The sequence below is a fragment of the Pecten maximus genome, chromosome 18 (assembly GCF_902652985.1).
Source record: "Pecten maximus chromosome 18, xPecMax1.1, whole genome shotgun sequence".
In the NCBI taxonomy this organism is placed as follows: Eukaryota; Metazoa; Mollusca; class Bivalvia; order Pectinida; family Pectinidae; genus Pecten; species Pecten maximus.
This window is the reverse complement of record NC_047032.1, coordinates 603,053-616,199: the sequence shown is the minus strand read 5'-3', so window position 1 is coordinate 616,199 and position 13,147 is coordinate 603,053.

Genomic DNA, 13,147 nt, shown 5'->3' with positions numbered 1-13,147 from the left:
ATCCTCACATGGACTATACGCTGTCGTTTATCCTCACAAGGACTGTATGATGTCGTTTATCCTCACAAGGACTATACGCTGTCGTTTATCCTCACAAGGACTGTATGATGTCGTTTATCCCCACAAGGACTATACGATGTCGTTTATCCTCACAAGGACTGTATGATGTCGTTTATCCTCACAAGGACTATACGCTGTCGTTTATCCTCACAAGGACTATATGATGTCGTTTATCCTCACAAAGACTATATGATGTCGTTTATCCTCACAAGGACTGTATGATGTCGTTTATCCTCACAAGGACTATACGCTGTCGTTTATCCTCACAAGGACTATATGATGTGGTTTATCCTCACAAAGACTATATGATGTCGTTTATCCTCACAAAGACTATATGATGTCGTTTATCCTCACAAGGACTGTATGATGTCGTTTATCCTCACAAGGTCTGTATGATGTCGTTTATCCTCACAAGGACTATATGATGTGGTTTATCCTCACAAGGACTATACGATGTCGTTTATCCTCACAAGGTCTGTATGATGTCGTTTATCCTCACAAGGACTGTATGATGTCGTTTATCCTCACAAGGTCTGTATGATGTCGTTTATCCTCACAAGGACTATACGCTGTCGTTTATCCTCACAAGGACTGCATGGTGTCGTTTATCCTCACAAGGACTATACGATGTCGTTTATCCTCACAAAGACTATATGATGTCGTTTATCCTCACAAGGTCTGTATGATGTCGTTTATCCTCACAAGGACTATACGCTGTCGTTTATCCTCACAAGGACTGTATGATGTCCTTTATCCTCACAAGGACTATACGATGTGGTTTATCCTCACAAGGACTGTACGATGTCGTTTATCCCCACAAAGACTGTATGATGTCGTTTATCCTCACAAAGACTATATGATGTGGTTTATCCTCACAAGGACTGTATGATGTCGTTTATCCTCACAAGGACTGTATGGTGTCGTTTATCCTCACAAAGACTATACGATGTCGTTTATCCTCACAAGGACTGTATGATGTCGTTTATCCTCACAAGGACTGTATGATGTCGTTTATCCTCACAAAGACTATATGATGTCGTTTATCCTCACGAAGACTATATGATGTCGTTTATCCTCACAAGGACTGTATGATGTCGTTTATCCTCACAAGGACTATACGCTGTCGTTTATCCTCACAAGGACTATACGCTGTCGTTTATCCTCACAAGGACTGTATGATGTCGTTTATCCTCACAAGGACTATACGCTGTCGTTTATCCTCACAAGGACTGTATGGTGTCGTTTATCCTCACAAGGACTATAAGATGTCGTTGATCCTCACAAAGACTATATGATGTCGTTTATCCCCACAAGGACTGTACGATGTCGTTGATCCTCACAAGGACTGTATGATGTGGTTTATCCTCACAAGGACTGTATGATGTCGTTTATCCTCACAAGGACTATACGCTGTCGTTTATCCTCACAAGGACTGTATGGTGTCGTTTATCCTCACAAGGACTATAAGATGTCGTTGATCCTCACAAAGACTATATGATGTCGTTTATCCTCACAAAGACTATATGATGTCGTTTATCCTCACAAGGACTGTATGATGTCGTTTATCCTCACAAGGTCTGTATGATGTCGTTTATCCTCACAAGGACTATATGATGTGGTTTATCCTCACAAGGACTATACGCTGTCGTTTATCCTCACAAGGACTATATGATGTCGTTTATCCTCACAAAGACTATATGATGTCGTTTATCCTCACAAGGACTGTATGATGTCGTTTATCCTCACAAGGACTATACGCTGTCGTTTATCCTCACAAGGACTATATGATGTGGTTTATCCTCACAAAGACTATATGATGTCGTTTATCCTCACAAAGACTATATGATGTCGTTTATCCTCACAAGGACTGTATGATGTCGTTTATCCTCACAAGGTCTGTATGATGTCGTTTATCCTCACAAGGACTATATGATGTGGTTTATCCTCACAAGGACTATACGATGTCGTTTATCCTCACAAGGTCTGTATGATGTCGTTTATCCTCACAAGGACTGTATGATGTCGTTTATCCTCACAAGGTCTGTATGATGTCGTTTATCCTCACAAGGACTATACGCTGTCGTTCATCCTCACAAGGACTGCATGGTGTCGTTTATCCTCACAAGGACTATACGATGTCGTTTATCCTCACAAAGACTATATGATGTCGTTTATCCTCACAAGGTCTGTATGATGTCGTTTATCCTCACATGGACTATACGCTGTCGTTTATCCTCACAAGGACTGTATGATGTCGTTTATCCTCACAAGGACTATACGCTGTCGTTTATCCTCACAAGGACTGTATGATGTCGTTTATCCCCACAAGGACTATACGATGTCGTTTATCCTCACAAGGACTGTATGATGTCGTTTATCCTCACAAGGACTATACGCTGTCGTTTATCCTCACAAGGACTATATGATGTCGTTTATCCTCACAAAGACTATATGATGTCGTTTATCCTCACAAGGACTGTATGATGTCGTTTATCCTCACAAGGACTATACGCTGTCGTTTATCCTCACAAGGACTATATGATGTGGTTTATCCTCACAAAGACTATATGATGTCGTTTATCCTCACAAAGACTATATGATGTCGTTTATCCTCACAAGGACTGTATGATGTCGTTTATCCTCACAAGGTCTGTATGATGTCGTTTATCCTCACAAGGACTATATGATGTGGTTTATCCTCACAAGGACTATACGATGTCGTTTATCCTCACAAGGTCTGTATGATGTCGTTTATCCTCACAAGGACTGTATGATGTCGTTTATCCTCACAAGGTCTGTATGATGTCGTTTATCCTCACAAGGACTATACGCTGTCGTTTATCCTCACAAGGACTGCATGGTGTCGTTTATCCTCACAAGGACTATACGATGTCGTTTATCCTCACAAAGACTATATGATGTCGTTTATCCTCACAAGGTCTGTATGATGTCGTTTATCCTCACAAGGACTATACGCTGTCGTTTATCCTCACAAGGACTGTATGATGTCCTTTATCCTCACAAGGACTATACGATGTCGTTTATCCTCACAAGGACTGTACGATGTCGTTTATCCCCACAAAGACTGTATGATGTCGTTTATCCTCACAAAGACTATATGATGTGGTTTATCCTCACAAGGACTGTATGATGTCGTTTATCCTCACAAGGACTGTACGGTGTCGTTTATCCTCACAAAGACTATACGATGTCGTTTATCCTCACAAGGACTGTATGATGTCGTTTATCCTCACAAGGACTGTATGATGTCGTTTATCCTCACAAAGACTATATGATGTCGTTTATCCTCACGAAGACTATATGATGTCGTTTATCCTCACAAGGACTGTATGATGTCGTTTATCCTCACAAGGACTATACGCTGTCGTTTATCCTCACAAGGACTGTATGATGTCGTTTATCCTCACAAGGACTATACGCTGTCGTTTATCCTCACAAGGACTGTATGGTGTCGTTGATCCTCACAAGGACTATAAGATGTCGTTGATCCTCACAAAGACTATATGATGTCGTTTATCCCCACAAGGACTGTACGATGTCGTTGATCCTCACAAGGACTGTATGATGTGGTTTATCCTCACAAGGACTGTATGATGTCGTTTATCCTCACAAGGACTATACGCTGTCGTTTATCCTCACAAGGACTGTATGGTGTCGTTTATCCTCACAAGGACTATAAGATGTCGTTGATCCTCACAAAGACTATATGATGTCGTTTATCCCCACAAGGACTGTACGATGTCGTTGATCCTCACAAGGACTGTATGATGTGGTTTATCCTCACAAGGACTGTATGATGTCGTTTATCCTCACAAAGACTATATGATGTCGTTTATCCTCACAAGGACTGTATGATGTCGTTTATCCTCACAAAGACTATATGATGTCGTTTATCCTCACAAGGACTATATGATGTGGTTTATCCTCACAAAGACTATATGATGTCGTTTATCCTCACGAAGACTATATGATGTCGTTTATCCTCACAAGGCCTGTATGATGTCGTTTATCCTCACAAGGACTATACGCTGTCGTTTATCCTTACAAGGACTGTATGGTGTCGTTTATCCTCACAAGGACTATACGATGTCGTTTATCCTCACAAAGACTATATGATGTCGTTTATCCCCACAAGGACTGTACGATGTCGTTTATCCTCACAAGGACTGTATGATGTCGTTTATCCTCACAAGGACTGTATGATGTCGTTTATCCTCACAAAGACTATATGATGTCGTTTATCCTCACAAGGACTGTATGATGTCGTTTATCCTCACAAAGACTATATGATGTCGTTTATCCTCACAAGGACTGTATGATGTCGTTTATCCTCACAAAGACTATATGATGTCGTTTATCCTCACGAAGACTATATGATGTCGTTTATCCTCAAAAGGACTGTATGATGTCGTTTATCCTCACAAGGACTATACGCTGTCGTTTATCCTCACAAGGACTGTATGATGTCGTTTATCCTCACAAGGACTATACGCTGTCGTTTATCCTCACAAGGACTGTATGGTGTCGTTTATCCTCACAAGGACTATACGATGTCGTTGATCCTCACAAAGACTATATGATGTCGTTTATCCCCACAAGGACTGTACGATGTCGTTGATCCTCACAAGGACTGTATGATGTGGTTTATCCTCACAAGGACTGTATGATGTCGTTTATCCTCACAAAGACTATATGATGTCGTTTATCCTCACAAGGACTGTATGATGTCGTTTATCCTCACAAAGACTATATGATGTCGTTTATCCTCACAAGGACTATATGATGTGGTTTATCCTCACAAAGACTATATGATGTCGTTTATCCTCACGAAGACTATATGATGTCGTTTATCCTCACAAGGCCTGTATGATGTCGTTTATCCTCACAAGGACTATACGCTGTCGTTTATCCTTACAAGGACTGTATGGTGTCGTTTATCCTCACAAGGACTATACGATGTCGTTTATCCTCACAAGGACTGTATGATGTCGTTTATCCTCACAAGGTCTGTATGATGTCGTTTATCCTCACAAGGACTATACGCTGTCGTTTATCCTCACAAGGACTGCATGGTGTCGTTTATCCTCACAAGGACTATACGATGTCGTTTATCCTCACAAAGACTATATGATGTCGTTTATCCTCACAAGGTCTGTATGATGTCGTTTATCCTCACATGGACTATACGCTGTCGTTTATCCTCACAAGGACTGTATGATGTCGTTTATCCTCACAAGGACTATACGCTGTCGTTTATCCTCACAAGGACTGTATGATGTCGTTTATCCCCACAAGGACTATACGATGTCGTTTATCCTCACAAGGACTGTATGATGTCGTTTATCCTCACAAGGACTATACGCTGTCGTTTATCCTCACAAGGACTATATGATGTCGTTTATCCTCACAAAGACTATATGATGTCGTTTATCGTCACAAGGACTGTATGATGTCGTTTATCCTCACAAGGACTATACGCTGTCGTTTATCCTCACAAGGACTATATGATGTGGTTTATCCTCACAAAGACTATATGATGTCGTTTATCCTCACAAAGACTATATGATGTCGTTTATCCTCACAAGGACTGTATGATGTCGTTTATCCTCACAAGGTCTGTATGATGTCGTTTATCCTCACAAGGACTATATGATGTGGTTTATCCTCACAAGGACTATACGATGTCGTTTATCCTCACAAGGTCTGTATGATGTCGTTTATCCTCACAAGGACTGTATGATGTCGTTTATCCTCACAAGGTCTGTATGATGTCGTTTATCCTCACAAGGACTATACGCTGTCGTTTATCCTCACAAGGACTGCATGGTGTCGTTTATCCTCACAAGGACTATACGATGTCGTTTATCCTCACAAAGACTATATGATGTCGTTTATCCTCACAAGGTCTGTATGATGTCGTTTATCCTCACAAGGACTATACGCTGTCGTTTATCCTCACAAGGACTGTATGATGTCCTTTATCCTCACAAGGACTATACGATGTCGTTTATCCTCACAAGGACTGTACGATGTCGTTTATCCCCACAAAGACTGTATGATGTCGTTTATCCTCACAAAGACTATATGATGTGGTTTATCCTCACAAGGACTGTATGATGTCGTTTATCCTCACAAGGACTGTATGGTGTCGTTTATCCTCACAAAGACTATACGATGTCGTTTATCCTCACAAGGACTGTATGATGTCGTTTATCCTCACAAGGACTGTATGATGTCGTTTATTCTCACAAAGACTATATGATGTCGTTGATCCTCACAAGGACTATACGATGTCGTTTATCCTCACAAAGACTATATGATGTCGTTTATCCCCACAAGGACTGTACGATGTCGTTTATCCTCACAAGGACTGTATGATGTCGTTTATCCTCACAAGGACTGTATGAAGTCGTTTATCCTCACAAAGACTATATGATGTCGTTTATCCTCACGAAGACTATATGATGTCGTTTATCCTCACAAGGACTGTATGATGTCGTTTATCCTCACAAGGACTATACGCTGTCGTTTATCCTCACAAGGACTGTATGATGTCGTTTATCCTCACAAGGACTATACGCTGTCGTTTATCCTCACAAGGACTGTATGGTGTCGTTTATCCTCACAAGGACTATAAGATGTCGTTGATCCTCACAAAGACTATATGATGTCGTTTATCCCCACAAGGACTGTACGATGTCGTTGATCCTCACAAGGACTGTATGATGTGGTTTATCCTCACAAGGACTGTATGATGTCGTTTATCCTCACAAAGACTATATGATGTCGTTTATCCTCACAAGGACTGTATGATGTCGTTTATCCTCACAAAGACTATATGATGTCGTTTATCCTCACAAGGACTATATGATGTGGTTTATCCTCACAAAGACTATATGATGTCGTTTATCCTCACGAAGACTATATGATGTCGTTTATCCTCACAAGGCCTGTATGATGTCGTTTATCCTCACAAGGACTATACGCTGTCGTTTATCCTTACAAGGACTGTATGGTGTCGTTTATCCTCACAAGGACTATACGATGTCGTTTATCCTCACAAAGACTATATGATGTCGTTTATCCCCACAAGGACTGTACGATGTCGTTTATCCTCACAAGGACTGTATGATGTCGTTTATCCTCACAAGGACTGTATGATGTCGTTTATCCTCACAAAGACTATATGATGTCGTTTATCCTCACGAAGACTATATGATGTCGTTTATCCTCACAAGGACTGTATGATGTCGTTTATCCTCACAAGGACTATACGCTGTCGTTGATCCTCACAAGGACTGTATGATGTCGTTTATCCTCACAAGGACTATACGCTGTCGTTTATCCTCACAAGGACTGTATGGTGTCGTTTATCCTCACAAGGACTATACGATGTCGTTGATCCTCACAAAGACTATATGATGTCGTTTATCCCCACAAGGACTGTACGATGTCGTTGATCCTCACAAGGACTGTATGATGTGGTTTATCCGCACAAGGACTGTATGATGTCGTTTATCCTCACAAAGACTATATGATGTCGTTTATCCTCACAAGGACTGTATGATGTCGTTTATCCTCACAAAGACTATATGATGTCGTTTATCCTCACAAGGACTATATGATGTGGTTTATCCTCACAAAGACTATATGATGTCGTTTATCCTCACGAAGACTATATGATGTCGTTGATCCTCACAAGGCCTGTATGATGTCGTTTATCCTCACAAGGACTATACGCTGTCGTTTATCCTTACAAGGACTGTATGGTGTCGTTTATCCTCACAAGGACTATACGATGTCGTTTATCCTCACAAAGACTATATGATGTCGTTTATCCCCACAAGGACTGTACGATGTCGTTTATCCTCACAAGGACTGTATGATGTCGTTTATCCTCACAAGGACTGTATGATGTCGTTTATCCTCACAAAGACTATATGATGTCGTTTATCCTCACAAGGACTGTATGATGTCGTTTATCCTCACAAAGACTATATGATGTCGTTTATCCTCACAAGGACTGTATGATGTCGTTTATCCTCACAAAGACTATATGATGTCGTTTATCCTCACGAAGACTATATGATGTCGTTTATCCTCACAAGGCCTGTATGATGTCGTTTATCCTCACAAGGACTATACGCTGTCGTTTATCCTTACAAGGACTGTATGGTGTCGTTTATCCTCACAAGGACTATACGATGTCGTTTATCCTCACAAAGACTATATGATGTCGTTTATCCCCACAAGGACTGTACGATGTCGTTTATCCTCACAAGGACTGTATGATGTCGTTTATCCTCACAAGGACTGTATGATGTCGTTTATCCTCACAAAGACTATATGATGTCGTTGATCCTCACAAGGACTGTATGATGTCGTTTATCCTCACAAAGACTATATGATGTCGTTTATCCATACAAGGACTATATGATGTGGTTTATCCTCACAAAGACTATATGATGTCGTTTATCCTCACGAAGACTATATGATGTCGTTTATCCTCACGAGGACTGTATGATGTCGTTTATCCTCACAAGGACTATACGCTGTCGTTTATCCTCACAAGGACTGTATGATGTCGTTTATCCTCACAAGGACTATACGCTGTCGTTTATCCTCACAAGGACTGTATGGTGTCGTTGATCCTCACAAGGACTATACGATTTCGTTTATCCTCACAAAGACTATATGATGTCGTTTATCCTCACAAGGTCTGTATGATGTCGTTTATCCTCACAAGGACTATACGCTGTCGTTTATCCTCACAAGGACTGTATGATGTCGTTTATCCTCACAAGGACTGTATGATGTCGTTTATCCTCACAAAGACTATATGATGTCGTTTATCCTCACAAGGACTGTATGATGTCGTTTATCCTCACAAAGACTATATGATGTCGTTTATCCTCACAAGGACTATATGATGTGGTTTATCCTCACAAAGACTATATGATGTCGTTTATCCTCACGAAGACTATATGATGTCGTTTATCCTCACAAGGACTGTATGATGTCGTTTATCCTCACAAGGACTATACGCTGTCGTTTATCCTCACAATGACTATATGATGTCGTTTATCCTCACAAGGACTATACGCTGTCGTTTATCCTCACAAGGACTGTATGGTGTCGTTTATCCTCACAAGGACTATACGATGTCGTTTATCCTCACAAGGACTGTACGATGTCGTTTATCCCCACAAAGACTGTATGATGTCGTTTATCCTCACAAAGACTATATGATGTGGTTGATCCTCACAAGGACTGTATGATGTCGTTTATCCTCACAAAGACTATATGATGTGGTTTATCCTCACAAGGACTGTATGATGTCGTTTATCCTCACAAGGACTGTATGGTGTCGTTTATCCTCACAAAGACTATACGATGTCGTTTATCCTCACAAGGACTGTATGATGTCGTTTATCCTCACAAGGACTATATGATGTCGTTTATCCTCACAAGGACTATACGATGTCGTTTATCCTCACAAGGACTGTATGATGTCGTTTATCCCCACAAAGACTATATGATGTGGTTTATCCTCACAAAGACTATATCATGTCGTTGATCCTCACAACGACTGTATGATGTCGTTTATCCTCACAAGGACTATACGATGTCGTTTATCCTCACAAAGACTATATGATATCGTTTATCCTCACAACGACTGTATGATGTCGTTTATCCTCACAAAGACTATATGATGTCGTTTATCCTCACAACGACTGTATGATGTGGTTTATCCTCACAAGGACTATATATGATGTGGTTTATCCTCACAAGGACTGTATGGTGTCGTTTATCCTCACAAGGACTATCTGATGTCGTTGATCCTCACAAGGACTGTACGATGTCTATACTCACAAAGACTATATGATTTGGTTGATCCTCACAAGGACTGTATGGTGTCGTTTATCCTCACAAGGACTATACGATGTCGTTTATCCTCACAAAGACTATATGATGTCGTTTATCCTCACAAAGACTATATGATGTCGTTTATCCTCACGAAGACTATATGATGTCGTTTATCCTCACAAGGACTGTACGATGTTGTTCATCCTCACAAGGACTGTATGGTGTCGTTTATCCTCACAAGGACTATACGATGTCGTTGATCCTCACAAAGACTGTATGATGTCGTTTATCCTTACAAGGACTGTACGATGTCGTTTATCCTCACAAGGACTGTATGATGTCGTTTATCCTCACAAGGACTATACGATGTCGTTTATCCTCACAAGGACTATACGATGTCGTTTATCCCCACAAGGACTGTACGATGTCGTTTATCCTCACAAGGACTATACGATGTCGTTTATCCTCACAAGGACTATACGATGTCGTTTATCCCCACAAGGACTGTACGATGTCGTTTACCCGGAAAACTTCCCACTCAAAGAAAACGTTGCGTGTTCTGATTTACATGATAACACAACCATTAAAATTTTTATAATATATTTTCGTTAGTACCACACTCAGAATTAAAACGTTAATCGTTCAAAATAAAAACAATAACATCTTACCGTATACTTATATGCGTTATTAGTTTTTTGTTCGACAACACTTTGGCGATAAAATCTTAGATATTGAGATTATTTCTATCAAAACAATAGGGAATATCATCATAATAATCGTAATTATATCGCAAAGTAAATTAAAATGAGAAGTTTCATTCAATGACAAATGTACATCATATACTGACAAATGTACATTACATAATGACAAATGTACATCACATGACAAATGTACATCACATAATGACAAATGTACATCACATAATGACAAATGTACATCATATACTGACAAATGTATATTACATAATGACAAATGTACATTACATACTGACAAATGTACATCACATAATGACAAATGTACTTTACATGATTACAAATGTACATTACATAATGACAAATGTACATCACATAATGACAAATGTACTTTACATGATGACAAATGTACATTACATAATGACAAATGCACATCATTCAATGACAAATGTACATCATACGATGTCGTTTATCCTCACAAGGACTGTATGATGTCGTTTATCCTCACAGGGACTATACGCTTTCGTTTATCCTCACAAGGACTATACGATGTCGTTTATCCTCACAAGGACTATACGCTGTCGTTTATCCTCACAATGACTGTATGATGTCGTTTATCCTCACAAGGACTATACGATGTCGTTTATCCTCACAAAGACTATATGATGTCGTTTTTCCTCACAAGGTCTGTATGATGTCGTTTATCCTCACAAGGACTATACCCTGTCGTTTATCCTCACAAGGACTGTATGGTGTCGTTTATCCTCACAAGGACTATACGATGTCGTTTATCCTCACAAAGACTATATGATGTCGTTTATCCTCACAAGGTCTGTATGATGTCGTTTATCCTCACAAGGACTATACGCTGTCGTTTATCCTCACAAGGACTGTATGATGTCGTTTATCCTCACAAGGACTATACGCTGTCGTTTATCCTCACAAGGACTGTATGATGCCGTTTATCCTCACAAGGACTATACGATGTCGTTTATCCTCACAAGGACTGTACGATGTCGTTGATCCTCACAACGACTGTATGATGTCGTTTATCCTCACAAAGACTATATGATGTCGTTTATCCTCACAAGGACTGTATGATGTCGTTTATCCTCACAAGGACTATATGATGTCGTTTATCCTCACAAGGACTATACGATGTCGTTTATCCTCACAAGGACTGTATGATGTCGTTTATCCCCACAAAGACTATATGATGTGGTTTATCCTCACAAAGACTATATCATGTCGTTGATCCTCACAACGACTGTATGATGTCGTTTATCCTCACAAGGACTATACGATGTCGTTTATCCTCACAAAGACTATATGATGTCGTTTATCCTCACAACGACTGTATGATGTCGTTTATCCTCACAAAGACTATATGATGTCGTTTATCCTCACAAGGTCTGTATGATGTCGTTTATCCTCACAAGGACTATACGCTGTCGTTTATCCTCACAAGGACTGTATGATGTCGTTTATCCTCACAAGGACTATACGCTGTCGTTTATCCTCACAAGGACTGTATGATGCCGTTTATCCTCACAAGGACTATACGATGTCGTTTATCCTCACAAGGACTGTACGATGTCGTTGATCCTCACAACGACTGTATGATGTCGTTTATCCTCACAAAGACTATATGATGTCGTTTATCCTCACAAGGACTGTATGATGTCGTTTATCCTCACAAGGACTATATGATGTCGTTTATCCTCACAAGGACTATACGATGTCGTTTATCCTCACAAGGACTGTATGATGTCGTTTATCCCCACAAAGACTATATGATGTGGTTTATCCTCACAAAGACTATATCATGTCGTTGATCCTCACAACGACTGTATGATGTCGTTTATCCTCACAAGGACTATACGATGTCGTTTATCCTCACAAAGACTATATGATGTCGTTTATCCTCACAACGACTGTATGATGTCGTTTATCCTCACAAAGACTATATGATGTCGTTTATCCTCACAACGACTGTATGATGTGGTTTATCCTCACAAGGACTATATATGATGTGGTTTATCCTCACAAGGACTGTATGGTGTCGTTTATCCTCACAAGGACTATATGATGTCGTTGATCCTCACAAGGACTGTACGATGTCTATACTCACAAAGACTATATGATGTGGTTTATCCTCACAAGGACTGTATGGTGTCGTTTATCCTCACAAGGACTATACGATGTCGTTTATCCTCACAAAGACTATATGATGTCGTTTATCCTCACAAAGACTATATGATGTCGTTTATCCTCACGAAGGACTGTACGATGTTGATCATCCTCACAAGGACTGTATGGTGTCGTTTATCCTCACAAGGACTATACGATGTCGTTTATCCTCACAAGGACTATACGATGTCGTTTATCCTCACAAGGACTATACGATGTCGTTTATCCTCACAAGGACTATACGATGTCGTTTATCCCCACAAGGACTGTACGATGTCGTTTACCCGGAAAACTTCCCACTCAAAGAAAACGTTGCG